The sequence below is a fragment of the Macrotis lagotis genome, chromosome X, assembly GCF_037893015.1.
Source record: "Macrotis lagotis isolate mMagLag1 chromosome X, bilby.v1.9.chrom.fasta, whole genome shotgun sequence".
In the NCBI taxonomy this organism is placed as follows: Eukaryota; Metazoa; Chordata; class Mammalia; order Peramelemorphia; family Peramelidae; genus Macrotis; species Macrotis lagotis.
The window spans coordinates 82077310-82092678 of NC_133666.1; positions in this window are offsets into that span (position 1 = coordinate 82077310).

The following is a 15369-nucleotide window of genomic DNA, read 5'->3' on the forward strand; positions in this document are numbered from 1 at the left end:
TTTTTTCTCTTTTGGGATATAGATCTAGTAGTGGTATTGCTAGGTCAAAGGGTATGCATGGTTTTATATAAGCTGTATTACTTACTAGCTATGTAACCTTGGGTAAGTAATTTCCCCCCCTTTTGACTAATTTTGGTTGCTAAATCATTTGGTCATGTCTGATTCTTCATGACCCTGTGAACCATATTATATCTATACTGTTCATAGGGTTTTCTTGGCAAAGACAGGAATGGTTTGTCATTTCCTTTTCCAGCAGTTTAAGGCAAACAGAGATAAGGTGTCTTGCCCAGAGTCACACAGTATCTGAGGTCAAATTTGAACTCAACTTCCTGACTCCAAGCCCAGTACTCTATTCACTGAGGTGCCACCTAACTGCCCCTTTGGGTAATATTCCTAATCTAGAAAATGATTTGCTTTAAGTAGGTGATGCTAAGGTTCCTGCTAGTACCAAGAGCCTGTCCATCCTAACAGCTATCCCTGCATTTATGGTCCAGGATTCCAGTGGAATGAACATACGTACTCTGTATCAGAGGAGCTGGGTGTAAATCCTATTTCTACTACATTTTATAGATGAGGAAACCAGGGCCCAAAGTGATGGTGGGATTTGTCCAAGTTTATTCACATATTGCATAGCAGAAATGAGATTTAAATCCAGGTTGCCTGACTCCAAATTCAATATATTTTCCATTGGACCTATTTCTATTTACCTATGACCTCCTCCTCTGAAAACTCAGAGTTGGATTAGGTAATTTCTAAGGTTTTGATTTCCATTAGGGATTTACAGTCTCTCATAGGCCGCATCTTTAGCTTTATAGTCATCCTGCTGATGCAGGAACCTCCTAAAACACAGGTTTAATAAGTTATATAAACACTTCCCAGTGACAGAGATGGAAGATTCACATCAAAATAGCCATCATAGAAATAAAGGATGGGAAAGATGCTCAGTGTCTAGTCCATAAAGAAGTGCTCTGGATAGCTTTTTCCTAGCAAGTGCAAAGGGTTCAAAGACTATTCTCCAGTTGGGAAGCCCTTCCATTGCAATTTCTCCCAAATGATCTTGAAAGCAGCCCCTTTCTATATGTGGCAAACACAGGAGTGACAGGTATACTTTTAATTGCTCTAAGTGATTACTGAAATGTCATTCTGTAGTCCAGAACATCTTCCATCCATTAGGACCTTGAGGCTTTTTCAAAAACCTGACTGAGGAAGAACGATTGCTGGTCTTAGAAGAGAAAGCTGTTTTTATCTGATGGGGGGAGAAACCAAGACAAAGATGCTGTGGAGGTTTCTGTCAAAATATATCTATTATGGGCTGTTGCATTTGCATTTGCAAGTATTCCCAGTTCATAGTGATAGTTGGAATTCTGTTTTGGAGGACTGTAACAAGATGGACTGCCAATCTCATAAACGATAATTGGTTGGATATCTGGAAAAGTGATGCACAATATTGGATGGTTGGATTTGGAGCTAGAAGGAACTTGAGAGTCCATGAAGTCTAATCTCTTCATTTTACAGATGAGGAAACTGAGGCTCAGAGAGGGCAAAAGAGTTGCCTAAAGTCATCAGAGGTATATCAGAGGCAAGATTTCATCCCAAGTCCTGGGATCATAGAATCCTAGATCTAGAGTTGAAAGGGACCCTAGAGACTGTCAAGTGCAAGCCCGTCATTTTTCAGAAGAGGAAACTAAGGCCAGAAAGTTTTAGATTCTTACCTAAGATCACAAGGGAGTAATTGACAGAAGCAGATTTGAATCTAGGTTCTTTGACTACAAATCCAGGGCTCTTTCTACATTTCAGGAAGTATGAAGTTCCCCTTTTCCCCTTGGGATGCTGTCAAGGCTATAATGTACCTCCCTCTAAATATCTGGCAAGATTTATCATTTCAGAACAAGATTTATTTCATATTCAGTTTTAAAATTTCTTTTCCAACTGAATGTGTATCTTTTCTTTCCAATAGGCTGCTTTCCCCTTAGCTGGTTTTTTAACCTTTCCTCTGGCCAGTCTAGTGCTCTTCTTTCTCTTTCAAGAGCATGAGCTAGATCCTTCCATCTGCTGCTTCCCTACTCTGTGGGATGTTACTAAATAAATTAATAATCATAATCAGGAATGCAAAATGCCTAGGTTCCCTTAGTGTATCTGAAGTTCTAATATTCATCCAGATTGGGGTGATGGTATGGTCTCTACCAGAGATGCCTTCCCATCTTGCCTTGGCTTTGAAACTGCAAGAATGAATATTTAGTTGGGCCTGGGAAACAGCTCTTGTACGTGAAAAGAACCCTAAATTTGGAGTCAGAGCAACCACGGGTCTGGTCCCCCCTTCTGCGAGCCTCAGTTTTCCCATCCACAAAATGGCAGGTGGGGTTAGATGAGGACTGTGCCTACAACAAAGGAGGCTTTGAAAAAAATCTTGATTGTTTGATTCCAGCTCAATCTTATCTCTTGTCTAAGGTGTGGGGCTGAAAGCTACAGGTAGCAGCTGAGAATTGGGTGTTTCCTTTGGTATTTACAAGTTAGATTTTTGTCCTAATTCTCAGAGAGGGCTGGAAAACATAGAAACTATCAGGAGCAAAGAGAAATACTAGCAGCATTATAGCAAACTAACAGCCCCCAAAGAGGTCAGCTTCAAGGGACAGATTCAGTGATGGCAGTGCCATCTGCTGCTGTGTGGCCAGCCCTGGGCAAAGGAAAAGAGGAAAGTGTGTACAACTTTATCTTGTGGGCAAAACTCTACAGAAGACAAAGGGGACTGAAGAGCAGAAAGGCTGGAAGTCCTTCAGCATCAGCAGCAGAACAGAGGGTGCAGATCTTGAAATCTGAAGTCAGGGTCTGCAGGGATCCCTTCTGGCCTGTGTGCACGGGATTCCTCTCTCTGAAGATGGACCAGTTGGAGACAATGTCTCTTTCTTTACAAATGTGCAGCCCAGTCAAGGCAGCAGAACTGTACAAGTGTAGACAAGAGTGTATTCTGGCAAGCTTCCCCTTTGCCCCATCCCATATAAATTAAGAGGGGTGTTGACAGCTGGTCGATGTTTGAGAAGTAGTTTGAAGCAGAGATACTGACCTTAAAATAGAGGAACCAACCTCGCCTTCAACCCTACACAATATCAGAGCCAAGTCGGCCCCAGCTATTAATAGACCTTAGATTTTTGGGGTTTTTGCTAGGCAATGGGGTTAAGTGGCTTGCCCAAGGCCAAACAGCTAGTAATTATTAAGTGTCTGAGGCCGGATTTAAACTCAGGTACTCCTGACTCCAGGGCCGGTGCTCTATCCACTGCGCCACCTAGCCGCCCCATTAATAGACTTTATGCATGCACAATTCTCACTCATCCTTATAAAAAAAACCTTGGGGCGGCTAGGTGGTGCAGTGGATAAAGCGCCGGCCTTGGAGTCAGGAGTACCTGGGTTCAAATCCGGTCTCAGACACTTCATAATTACCTAGCTGTGTGGCCTTGGGCAAGCCACTTAACTCAATTTGCCTTGCAAAAAACTAAAAAAAAAAAAACCCTTCTCTCTTGATCCTATCATTATCCCCTGAAGCTATCATTTAAAAAATAGGGCCACTCATTGCAGCAATTTGAATAAAGATCCCCTATGTGATTTTGAAAATTTTTTAAATGAGAATTAATCAGTTTCTTCCACCCATTTTGCTTCCCATATATAGCTGGGGAGACCTCTCCAAAGGCCTAATTAAGTTGTAGCTCAACTCATCATCTGAACTAGGGAAAGGCAAAGGATAAAATCTATGCACAATACTGCTGTTCCCAAAGTAGATTTGGTAAAAGACTTTGGGGGTATCTGCTCCAGGCCTTAGGAGGATTGGACATGGGATGGACGAGGCTACTGGGTCTACAAATCTGTATCCAGATGGTGAGGGTGGAAGTGGCATTTCTCCAAGGAGGCTCCCCAGGTTTCCCTTTTTGGTCAGGAAAAGTCCCATCTCTGCTGCCTGTCAAGGATGCTCCTTCCTACCTTCCAGAATAGTGATTGGTAGGAAGGAAGATTTTTATCTGTTACCTTTGCTTTCAGATTTACACTTTTGGGATCTTTAAGCTCAGTAATTACTTTAGGAGGATGAGACATCTAGGATCAGGGTGGGGGGTCATCAGTTCAAGGTCAGTTTACAATAGAGTTGTGGAGGAACTCATCTAGAATCCCAGATGCAGTGGAGCCATTTGGGCCCAGATTGAACTTTACTTATATGAGAAGTTAGAATTGGGGAGATGGAAAAAAGCTTATCAGCTAGTTTTAGGAGTTAAAGAAAAAGAAATTAAGAAGCAATTACAATCACCTACTTATCCAGGAGTAGATAACAAATATGGTATATGTCTTCCCAGGGAATTCCTCCTCTAACTCACATGCCGAGAGAATGGTCATGGGTTACTATTGGAAGTCAGGATCAAAGGTTCTCCCATGGATATGACTGTAGCTATTTCCTCTTGGAATTCTTCTACATAGGAATGCTTATTCAGATCCTGTAGTGAAGGGGGAATAAATTGACAGTACACAGAGGTGGTAATGTGTACGCTGTGGTCTCAATTATGACATTCACTGTATATGAATGGGTGTCTGCAGGTATATGTTCTCTAGGAAATGAGACTGAATCATTTGCTGCATTCTTCAGAGGTAGGAGGGTACTTGTAGTTACACAATTCTAAGCAGTTTCTTTGAACCCATGAGAAACATCATAGCAGTCATGGACACTATGAAATGAATCACAGTAGTCATAGTTTAGGTCTTATTACATTTAAATCCTAGTAAATTCTAAGTCCTTCAACATCTCGTTCCTATGAATTTCTCAACCAAAAGTCTAGAAAAAGCTACTTTCAGCCTTGTCTTCATTTCCTCTCTTCTCACTTCTCCATCCTTTGTAGCCTATTTTCTAATCCCCTCCCTCTACTGAAATGAATCTCTCCAGAGTGACCAGGGAGCTCTTGATTGCCAAATCTCATGCTCCTTTCATTCAGTCCTCATCCTTCTTGACTTCACTACAGACTTTTCTACTTGACTCCCACTGTCTCCTCCTGGAGAATTTCTCCTCCCTGAGTTTCCATGATTCTTGCTCTCTTAGAGTTCTCCTATTTGCCTGACCACTTCTTTTGCTGAATCATCATTTATATTCCATGCCTATTCATGGCTGTACCTCAGAGTACCTCCGTCTTGACCCCTCTCTTCTCTCCAGGGATTCTCATCAGCTCCCACGGGTTCAACTGATGTCCCAATGAAGATAACGCCTAGATAGTACTGGACTTGGAGTCAAGAAGACCGAGTTCAAATCTTGCTTCAGATGCTTCTGATGTGCGTGAACCCAAGTCTTGATCATTCTCAGTCTGCAAAATGGGGAGAAAAATTGTACCTACTTCACAGGGTTGTTGGGGGGATCAAATGTGTAAAGCACTTTGTAAGCCTTAAAGTCTTTCATGCAAGCTAGTTATTATGAAAATAAAAAATTATTATTGTTGTTGTTGTTATAGTGATTATTATAATACTCTAGTCTATCTCTGCTCCAATCTGATCTCCGGACACAGTGACTCTGGGTTACTTCACTTTATCTCATGGAACACCATTCCAATAGCAGTTACTATCTGTTCATATCTCCCCTCTCCTAGTGGTCAGTTAGTTCCCTGTTTGTTGTGAGAATCCACTTCCTGGATGCCGAGTAAGGGCTGTGTCTGAATCTGCCACTCTTCCCCCCCCCCCCCCCCCAAGCTAATCAGGACTTCAAGTTAGGAGGAAACAGCCCCGGCACCGTACCCTTAGCTGAAGCACAGCAGGGGGCCGTGAAGTGGCAGGTGGAGGTGGGACTAGGAGGAGTGACGCCAGTAGGTGGGGGCTGGGTTGCGTGGAAAGCTGGAGGAGGGGCAGGGAACTGAAAGCAGATCTCTGGACTCGGTAGCTGGGCCCCTTTGTTGCCGTCATTTTCACACCGGATCTGGGATGTATTGATTCCTATTTCCAATTCACAAGTAAGGAACGTGAGGCTTGAGTTAACTAACCTTTCCCCAGTCACATTATAACCCCGGATCAAATGATCCGTAGAGCCAATTACAAAGTACTTCTTAAAGATATAAAGAATAATTTAAACAGCTGGAAGAATATTCAGGATTCATAAGTAAACTATGTCTATAAAACAAAAATGGCAAAACTACCAACGTTAATCTACATCTTTAATGTTATACCCATCAAATTACCAAGGAGATACTTTATAGAACTTGATAAAATAACAAAATTCATTTGGAAAAAACAAATGATCTAAGATCTAGACTATCAAGAGAAATGATGAAAAAAAGATAGGAGGGGCGGCTAGGTGATGCAGTGGATAAAGCACGGGCCCTGGAGTCAGGAGTACTTGGGTTCAAATCCGGTCTCAGACACTTAATAATGACCTAGCTGTGTGGCCTTGGGCAAGCCACTTAACCCCGTTTGCCTTGCAAACACCTAACAAAAGAAAAAAGAAAAAAAAAATAGGGACAAAGAGGGAAGAGCACTTCCAGCCTCAAACTACATTATAAAAGCAGCACCATCAAAACCATCTGGATTTGATTTTGAAAATATAGAAATTAGATCATTAGAACAGACTAGACAAGAGAGAATCAGAAACAATGGAACTCAATGATTTGATAAGTGAAAATAGATCACCTAGGGAAAATCTCCTTATTTGATTAAAAACTGTTGGGAAAATTGTAATGCATTCTCATAAAAATTAGGCTGAGACCAACATCTTACACTAGAGGTGTCATTATCAAATAGAAACTGATCCCTACAGAGCACACCTTGATTTAAAGGTGCTCAGAAGTTTTACCAAGCTTCTTGGGACCTATGGGTTACAACTGCGATACCTCTGTCTTCATCATATTCCATAGTATATTCTAAATGGACATGCAAAATTAATATTAAAGATCATACTATAAAGAAAATGGAAGAAAACACCTTATATACTTGTCATAACCATGAGTAAGAGATGTGTTCTTAGTCAAACAAGGAGAGAAGCAATTGTAAAAGATAAGACAACTTTGATTACATGAAACTGAAAGATTTCTGCCCAGACAACATTAATGCAACTAGTATAAGGAGGGAAGTAGTCGAATTTCTGGAAGGGTTTGATGTCCAAGCTATATAAACAATGCATACATGCATGCACAAATGTTACAAGTTTGAATCTGGGTCACACTCTGGGCTAGTCATTTAACCTCTCTGGGTTTAACTTTCCTCATTTGTAAAATGAAGGAGTTAGAGTAGCTAAATTTTACAGTTTTCTCTATGTCTATATCTGTGATCCTGTAACAATAGATGGGAATAGTTGATGTTGGAGGGGGTGTGGAAAAGTAGACATATTAATACATGGTTGGCGGAGCTGTAAATTGGCACAACCCACTATGGAAAGTAATTTTGAATTAGGGAAAGAAAGAAACTAAAATGCCTTTAATTCTTTGACTCAAAGATCTAATTTTCTAGGCATATACCCTAAGGAGGTCAAAGGCAAAAACAGTAGTCATATATATATACATATATATACATATATATATTAAAATATTCATAGAGGCATTTTTTCTGGTAGTAAAGAACTGAAATAAAATGAATGATCATCCAGTTTTCCTAATCAGAATGTGAACTATTTGAGAGCAGGGACTCTTACATAGTTAGCACAACATTTGGCACATATTGTTTTTGTTGTTTCTGTTGAGTTGCTTCCAACCCTTTGTGATCCGAAGTGGGGTTTCCTTGGCAAATATTCTGGAATGGTATGCTGTTTCCTTCTTAGAAAAGTTCCTCTGGGATATCACACTCAATTTGAATTAATGTACAACATGAAAACTGAAGTACAATATCAATGTTTGTGAAATTCCTGTATAGAAAGGGGTCCCTGACATCCTTCTGGACCCTGAGAAATATAAATATATAAATATATAAAAATAAATATATAAATATAACTTTGGCTAGGTGCCTTTGGGTCTGAAAATAGTCTGATAGGACCCAAGGGGTCACAGATATACCATAAAATTGTCTAAAGATTTACAAAGCACCCTTGTTAGCCTAATTATCTTGCTTTATCTCTAAGATTCCTGCTTCCTCCCAGGACTGCCTCCCCTTCCCCAGATGCAGCTGGAACCATAAGATAGTAAATTTAACTCCCTGAAACCTGTGGGAAGCCAGTGAATCTTTGACTCCCTCCATCTCAGAAAATATGTTCAAACATTACACAAAGACCCTGACCCCTTCTCACCCCTATCTATATGGAATCCTATGTTTACATATGTATATGTCAACATAATATATCTAACTGCTGTCTTTGCTTCTCTGTATCCTGCTTGCTCTCAGTACCCCCCTCCAAAACACTATAAAAACCCTATCCCCTGAACACTCAGGGGCTGTTTGATTTGGGTACTCAATCCCCACAGTCCCCAGGAATAAAGATCTTCAACCTTATCAAATTCTGGTCTCTGTCTCGCTCTTTGGGTACAACATTTGGAGGCTCTAGAGAGACCTTGGTGTTTTGTGTCACCAAAGGAGACCACAGGAGCCTCGAGTTTAGGTTCGAACGAACTGTCTCTCCCTTTCCTAGGGGAGCCGGCCCCTGATGATATTCCAGGGCCCCAGGACTAGGTAGATATAGTCTTAGTATGGACCTCTCCTCAACTATCATCCCCCATTCAGCCTAAGTGGAGATCCTGTCACATCTCCGGAGGTAAGCTTGTTCTGCTTCTGGGTCTAGACATTTGGTTGCAGGGGAATTCCGTATCAGATGTGATATCTGGGTCCCCTCTTTTGGGTGCTCCTTGCAACAGGAGGGAACACTTCTGGTCGGCCTTTGGGAGGCAGAGATGGTCAGCCGCAACACTGAAATCTCCCCTCACAGCATTCCTGAGACAGGAATTTGCCATTGACCTGTGTTTGTGGATATGTGTTGAGATTGACAGTTAGGAAAATTCTGTTGTGTTTGTGTGATCTGTGCTTGTGACTTGTCTGTCTTTATGTGTTTAGATTGTCTATTTACGTGTGTGTTCGGGTTCTTCTATTGATTTGTTAGATGGGGAGAAAAGTTCCCCTAAAATTGTCCTTGGGTTGCCTCATTTAAATTGCTGCTCTTTGTTATTTGGGGCACCTAGATGTTTAGGCATCTAATGCCCTCATCTGCCTGTGTTACATTGGGTAATCTGATCCCTCCCTCCTCACCCCCTGTGTTGTCTCTTGAGCACTTCCAAGAGGGACTTTTTATTTTTATTTTTAAAAAGGAATGGGGGGTGACTAGGTGGCGTAGTGGATAAAGCACCGGCCTTGGAGTCAGGAGTACCTGGGTTCAAATCCGGTCTCAGACACTTAATAATTATCTAGCTGTGTGTCCTTGGGCAAGCCACTTAACCCCATTTGCCTTGCAAAACCTAAAAAAAAAAAAGAAGAAGGAATGGATTTTGGTGTTAAATTAACTGAGGCCAAACTACTCACCCTGTTATTTTACTACTATGAGAAGGCCCCCCGCCATTCCTTGTTTATGTTCCCTTCTCTTTCCTTGATTCTGGGCTGCCAGAGTGTTTCCCCCTCCCTCCCCCTTTCAGGAGAGCAAGTTACTTCAGGAAGAATTAGTAAAGTAATTGGGTTAAAAGGGATGTTATTTTGAAGTTAAAGAAACAGCAAATACCACCAAATATGTTAAACAATGAAATCATAGAAAGTAATGCTATTTTAATTTGAAAATAGGGAAAATAAATTTCAGAAAGACAAGAGAGTTATAGTGTATAATGTGTTTAGGTGTTATAATGTGGTTACCAAGATATGCCAGTATAGGGGAAACTAAATGTTAATCTTTTTTCAAAATGATATGGCATCATTAGAGCTTCAGGAGTTTATCGATATAGATTCATATATTGTTAGTTGTTACAGAAAATTATGGGACATGTAAGGATTGAAGAATAGAAGACCAACCCCCCCCCAGAAAGAATCTAGGATGGTCTCTCTATAAAAGTTATTCAGTTTATTCTATTTGAAGAAGGGGGGCAGGGAATATTCTAATTAGGCTAAGGAATTTTTGAATGACTATTTGCCTTTTCCAGGGTTTTAGCAGTTATAATCAAGAAATGATAACTATTAAAAGCTGGGGATGGAATCATATCTGTGGTTTATATAGCTGTATAAGCTATGTGACCCTAGTTCAGAATAGTATGAATTAAAATAAAGAAGAGCTAATGAAAAGGAATGGTGGGAATGTGAGTTGTATAGTTTGAGTAAGAAATTCTGAAAGTCCTAGAAAGAAAATCCAGACATAGAGACAATTGGGGTTTCTTTTAAACCATTTGTTAAGTATGGAAAGTGGTAAAAGTATGGAGACAGATGGTTTGAGCAGGGTTGACTTTTTACACCAAAGATGGATTTTGGGAACTTTGGAAAATAGTGTACAAATCATTATAAGAAAAGAAGAAAGCATAGAACTGTAAGTCTATAGGGAGATATCTGTTTATATGAGGTTGGAGTGATTTAAAAATTGGTCCTTTTTGCAATGTTTGGCAAGGAATTGATTGAAAAGTAATAAACCCCATACAGTGAAAAGTTTGATATGAAAGCAATTGCTAGGTAAATATTAATTTTATTATGTTATTATTGATCCTATAAAGTGCTAATGTAAAGAGACATGTAAATTAAATTAAGGGGTTCATAAAAATATGTTTGAGTTTGGATTCTGATGTTTTATGGCCCCTCCAGAGTCATGGGAGTCAGGACAGACCTGTGAGTTATGTGTTCTTAAGCTTTAGAATAACTAAACTACACTGATTGGGATGTAGTTCATATCATTGGGAAAAATCTGGAGTAAGTGAGTAATGATAAACAATAAAGGTAAAGAATCAGTACATATCGTTTTGATATCTCAAATTGTGGGGACTCTCCAATTCCCAGAACATAGAATGTTCTAATAATAAGAAATGTTGGTCAGTGAGGATAGAAAGCTCTTATAAGTGAGAACACTGAGAAGTTAGAATTGCGCTGATGAAGAATTTGCAAACTTTTTAGACTTTTGGAAAGAAAATGATTTAAGACTAATTTGAATATGACTTTTGGAATTTAAGAGAAGTATGAAGAAAATCTTGTAGTCATAAGAGGGATTTTTTGCAACAATTGGTCTGAATTCTTTGTATTTTAAAGTTTTAGAGAATAAAGAAAACATACATGTAATTGAAATATGCTGTGTACAATTAGTAAGCTTTGTATAAGAACAATTTAAGCTATACTTTTTGAGATTTTAAAATTGTTTTGTAATAACAAACGAATTGAAGTTTCACCTATCACATTTGTAAAGATTTTGTTAAGAAAAAAAAAACTAGAGAATACTTTGCCAATGAGTTATAATTCTCAAGGTCTTTTTGGCCCAGAAAATTTGTGAAAGGCTTTGTTTTTCACCTCATGTTTATGAAAGGGAATATTGATATGTGAGATCAATGTAGTTTATTTATTATCTGTTAAAAAGAGAAAATAATACATATAACTGTAACACTGTCATGGGTAATAAGTGTACATTGGGCTTTTGAAATTATTGTATAAAACTAACATTGATAGAGGACATTATTTTCTTTGAAAATAGAAGTGTATTTGGAAGAAGCGATAAAATAAGTTATGAAGCAAAATTCAGAAGAGGTTTGTGTGTAAAAGATTCTTAATTATAAGGTTAACTTTAAGAGAACCTGTTGTTTTATGTTGCTTTAAGAGAATGAGATGTCAGCATGTTATGTTTCATGTAGGTTAAGAATTTAATGTTGACATTATATCTTAACTGCCAGATACCCTTTCCAATGATATTGAATAAATGTGAGGGGCTTTGGTAAATGATTAGGAAATTACAAATTATGTAACCCTAGTTAGATGACTTATCAATAAGATTGAAAGGTGTTGTCAAACATGTGATCTGCTTTTGGAAATATAAACTATTTTACTGTAATGATGTCAAAGCTGGAATTAATGACTGCTAATGAGGGAAATTATCAAAGCATGACCCTCTGGCTTCCCTGAAAATTTTAAATGATGTGTTGGACCTTGCTCTAGATCTGTAGGTCCAGGTATAAATGTAATAATAGAAAGATTATTTTGTGAAATCTAGCTCTTAATGTGTTAAACTTATTACTGTTTTGTTAAATTTAGAGCCCTCAGCCCCTTAATTTCCAAACCCCATCCCCCCACCTGTCACCAGGTCCTGTCTGCTCCCCCTTGGAAGATTCCTTCCCTAGATCAAAAGGGGGGAATACAATAGCCGGGAAGGTAATGAACATTCCTAGACCTGGCTCCCCTTCCCCCTGAACCAGTCTACTCCGATCTCCGAAGATTCCTTTGCTGAATAAAAAGGGGAGAAGAGGGTAGCAGGAGGATGGTGGGGAATTGGCAGAAAAAGTCTTATCTCAAAAACAATAGAAAGACAGGAGAGCTCAAGTACTTAAGCCTCAAAGGGAAAGAGGACCCCTCCACAGGTGTGACGTGTGATTAGGAAAGAAAAAAAATCTAAGATCCAGGGGTTAAGAGACTCATTTATAGAAACGAAATCACATTTAATGAATATCTGCTGGCCATGAGGTCTGAGTGATGGTTCTCATTGTTTTCAAAGTTTCTGAACTAGAGTTTTGGGAAGTGTGCTGAGGGTTTTAAAAGAGGGCTATTAGTGTTGTAACATTCTGACAAAATTTGTACAGAATGGAAGTAATTATTTTTTTATTTTTATTTTATTTTATTTTTTTAAATTTATTTTTATTAAAGATATTATTTGAGTTTTACACTTTTCCCCCAATCTTAGTTCCCCCCCCCCACGGAAAGCAATCTATCAATCTTTACTTTGTTTCCATGTTTGTTGTACCTTGATCCAAATTGGGTGTGATGAGAGAGAAATCGTATCCTTAGAGAAGAGGTCTTAAGAGGTAACAAGATCAGACAATAAGATATCTGTTTTTTTTTCTAAATTAAAGGGAATAGTCCTCCACATCTCCTTATCTGGATACAGCTGGCACTCTCCTTTGCAGACAGCCCAAAATTGTTCCCGATTGTTGCACTGATGGAACGAGCAAGTCCATCAAGGTTGATCATCACCCCAATGTTGCTGTTAGGGTGTACAGTGTTCTTCTGGTTCTGCTCATCTCACTCAGCATCAGTTCATACAAATCTCTCCAGGCTTCCCTGAATTCCCATCCCTTCTGGTTTCTAATAGAACAACAGTGTTCCATGACATACATATACCACAGTTTGCTAAACCATTCCCCAATTGAAGGACATTTACTTGATTTCCAATTCTTTGTCACCACAAACAAGGCTGCTATAAATATTTTTTGTACAAGTGATGTTTTTACCCTTTTTCCTCATCTCTTCAGGATATAGACCCAGTAGTGGTATTGCTGGGTCAAAGGGTATGCACATTTTTTTGCCCTTTGGGCATAGTTCCAAATAGCTCTCTAGAAGGGTTGGATGAGTTCACAGCTCTACTCACAAAGTAATAGTGTCCCAGATTTCCTACAACCCTTCTAACAATGATCATTATCCTTTCTGCTCATATTGGCCAATCTGAAAGGTGTGAGGTGGTACCTCAGAGAAGCTTTAATTTGCATTTCTCTAATAATTAATGATTTAGAGCATTTTTTCATATGGCTATGGATTGCTTTGATCTCCTCATCTGTAAATTGCCTTTGCATATCCTTTGAACACTTGTCAATTGGGGAATGGCTTTTTGTTTTAAAAATATGACTCAGTTCTCTGTATATTTTAGAAATGAGTCATATGTCGGAATCATTAGTTGTAAAGATTGTTTCCCAGTTTACTACATTTCTTTTGATCTTGGTTACATTGGTTTTATCTGTGCAAAAGCTTTTTAGTTTAATGTAATCGAAATCAGAATGGGAGGAATTAAATAACCTTGATTGTTAAATTAGTTTGGGATTAAACTATTTTAACACTATTGTAATTTTTGCAAGGAGTTATGTGGTTTGGGATTTTAAACTATCGTAACACCTTTGGGTTAAAGAAAAATGGTATTGGGTTACTAAGAAGAGAAATACCTAGGTTATCAGGGAAGTTTACTGATGTCTTTTGGGGAAAAGCTCTAATTGGTTTTAATGTTAAGTTGAATAATGCTAACAACTGTATTTTTATTTTGGATAGAGTATTTGGAATGTGAGTGCTAGATTCTCTGTACAAGGTACTCTAAAGTTTTTATTAAACTAAGCTGTTGGGAAGTTAATTGAGTTGTAATTGCAGTGGGGTTTTAAATGTGTCATATGTATGAGATTGGATTCTGAGCATTTGGGTAAAGAGACAAAAGAGTAAAGCAGATGCAGGGTGGCTAGGTGGTGCAGTGAATAGAGCACCGGCCTTGGAGTCAGGAGTACCTGGATTCAAATCCCACCTCAGACACTTAATAATTACCTAGCTGTGTGGCCTTGGGCAAGCCACTTAACCCCATTGCCTTGAAAAATCTAAAAAAAAATATTAACAAAAAGAGCAAAGAACATGGGATATTCATTTTGCTCTTGTTCTAAGGGAAATGAGATGCTTAAATAAGAATCTTAATGTTTAATGTATATTAACAATGTATGTTTGAAGAAGTCAAGAATGTGGATTTCTCTCTTGGTAACTGCAGACAGCTGATGGAGGGCTCTGAACAAATTGCAATTGTGGGCCCTATTGTAAGGTAACTTATTGATGAATAAAATGTTTTTATCAGTTATGTGATGTTCTTTTGTAACTGCAAAGAGATAATATTTGCAATATTTAGCTATCAATTGTGAATATATTTTTTAAATACTGTATTGTTAAAGCCTGGGATTAATGTGATTGCTTTGAAGAGCAATAAGGAAAATATGAAAAAGTATGACCCTTTCTGGGATAGATCTGTGGGTTCATGAATAATGTAATAATGGAGGAATTGCTTTGTACAATCTAGTGATTTGTGTGTTACTCTGTTACTCACAGAAATTAATAACGCATGTTGGAAATTTAAAGCTACCTAAGATGTTTTAATGGTTTTAAGGAATTCTGAAAAGTAATTTGTATGTTAAGGGGCAGCTAGGTGGTGCAGAGGATAGAGTGCTGGCCCTGGAGTCAGCAGACCTGAGTTCAAGTCAGGCTTCGCTTAGTGATTGTCTGGCTGTGTGACCTTGAGCAAGTCACTTAACCTCAATTGCCTTGCCAAAACAAAAATAACTATTTGTATGCTGAGGATGGCTAGTAGGTAAATGAGTTTATATATTGTTTTCTTTGAAGCAAAAGCATGTAATATGAGAAAGATAAACACAAGATAATTCAAGATTTTTCTATGCAATCTCCTGGTCAAAGGCGACATTTATTTGTTGTAAGATAACAACAGGCTAGAAGGAGGTTTCTCTAGCCAAGGGGAATCTGATATACCATCTTTAT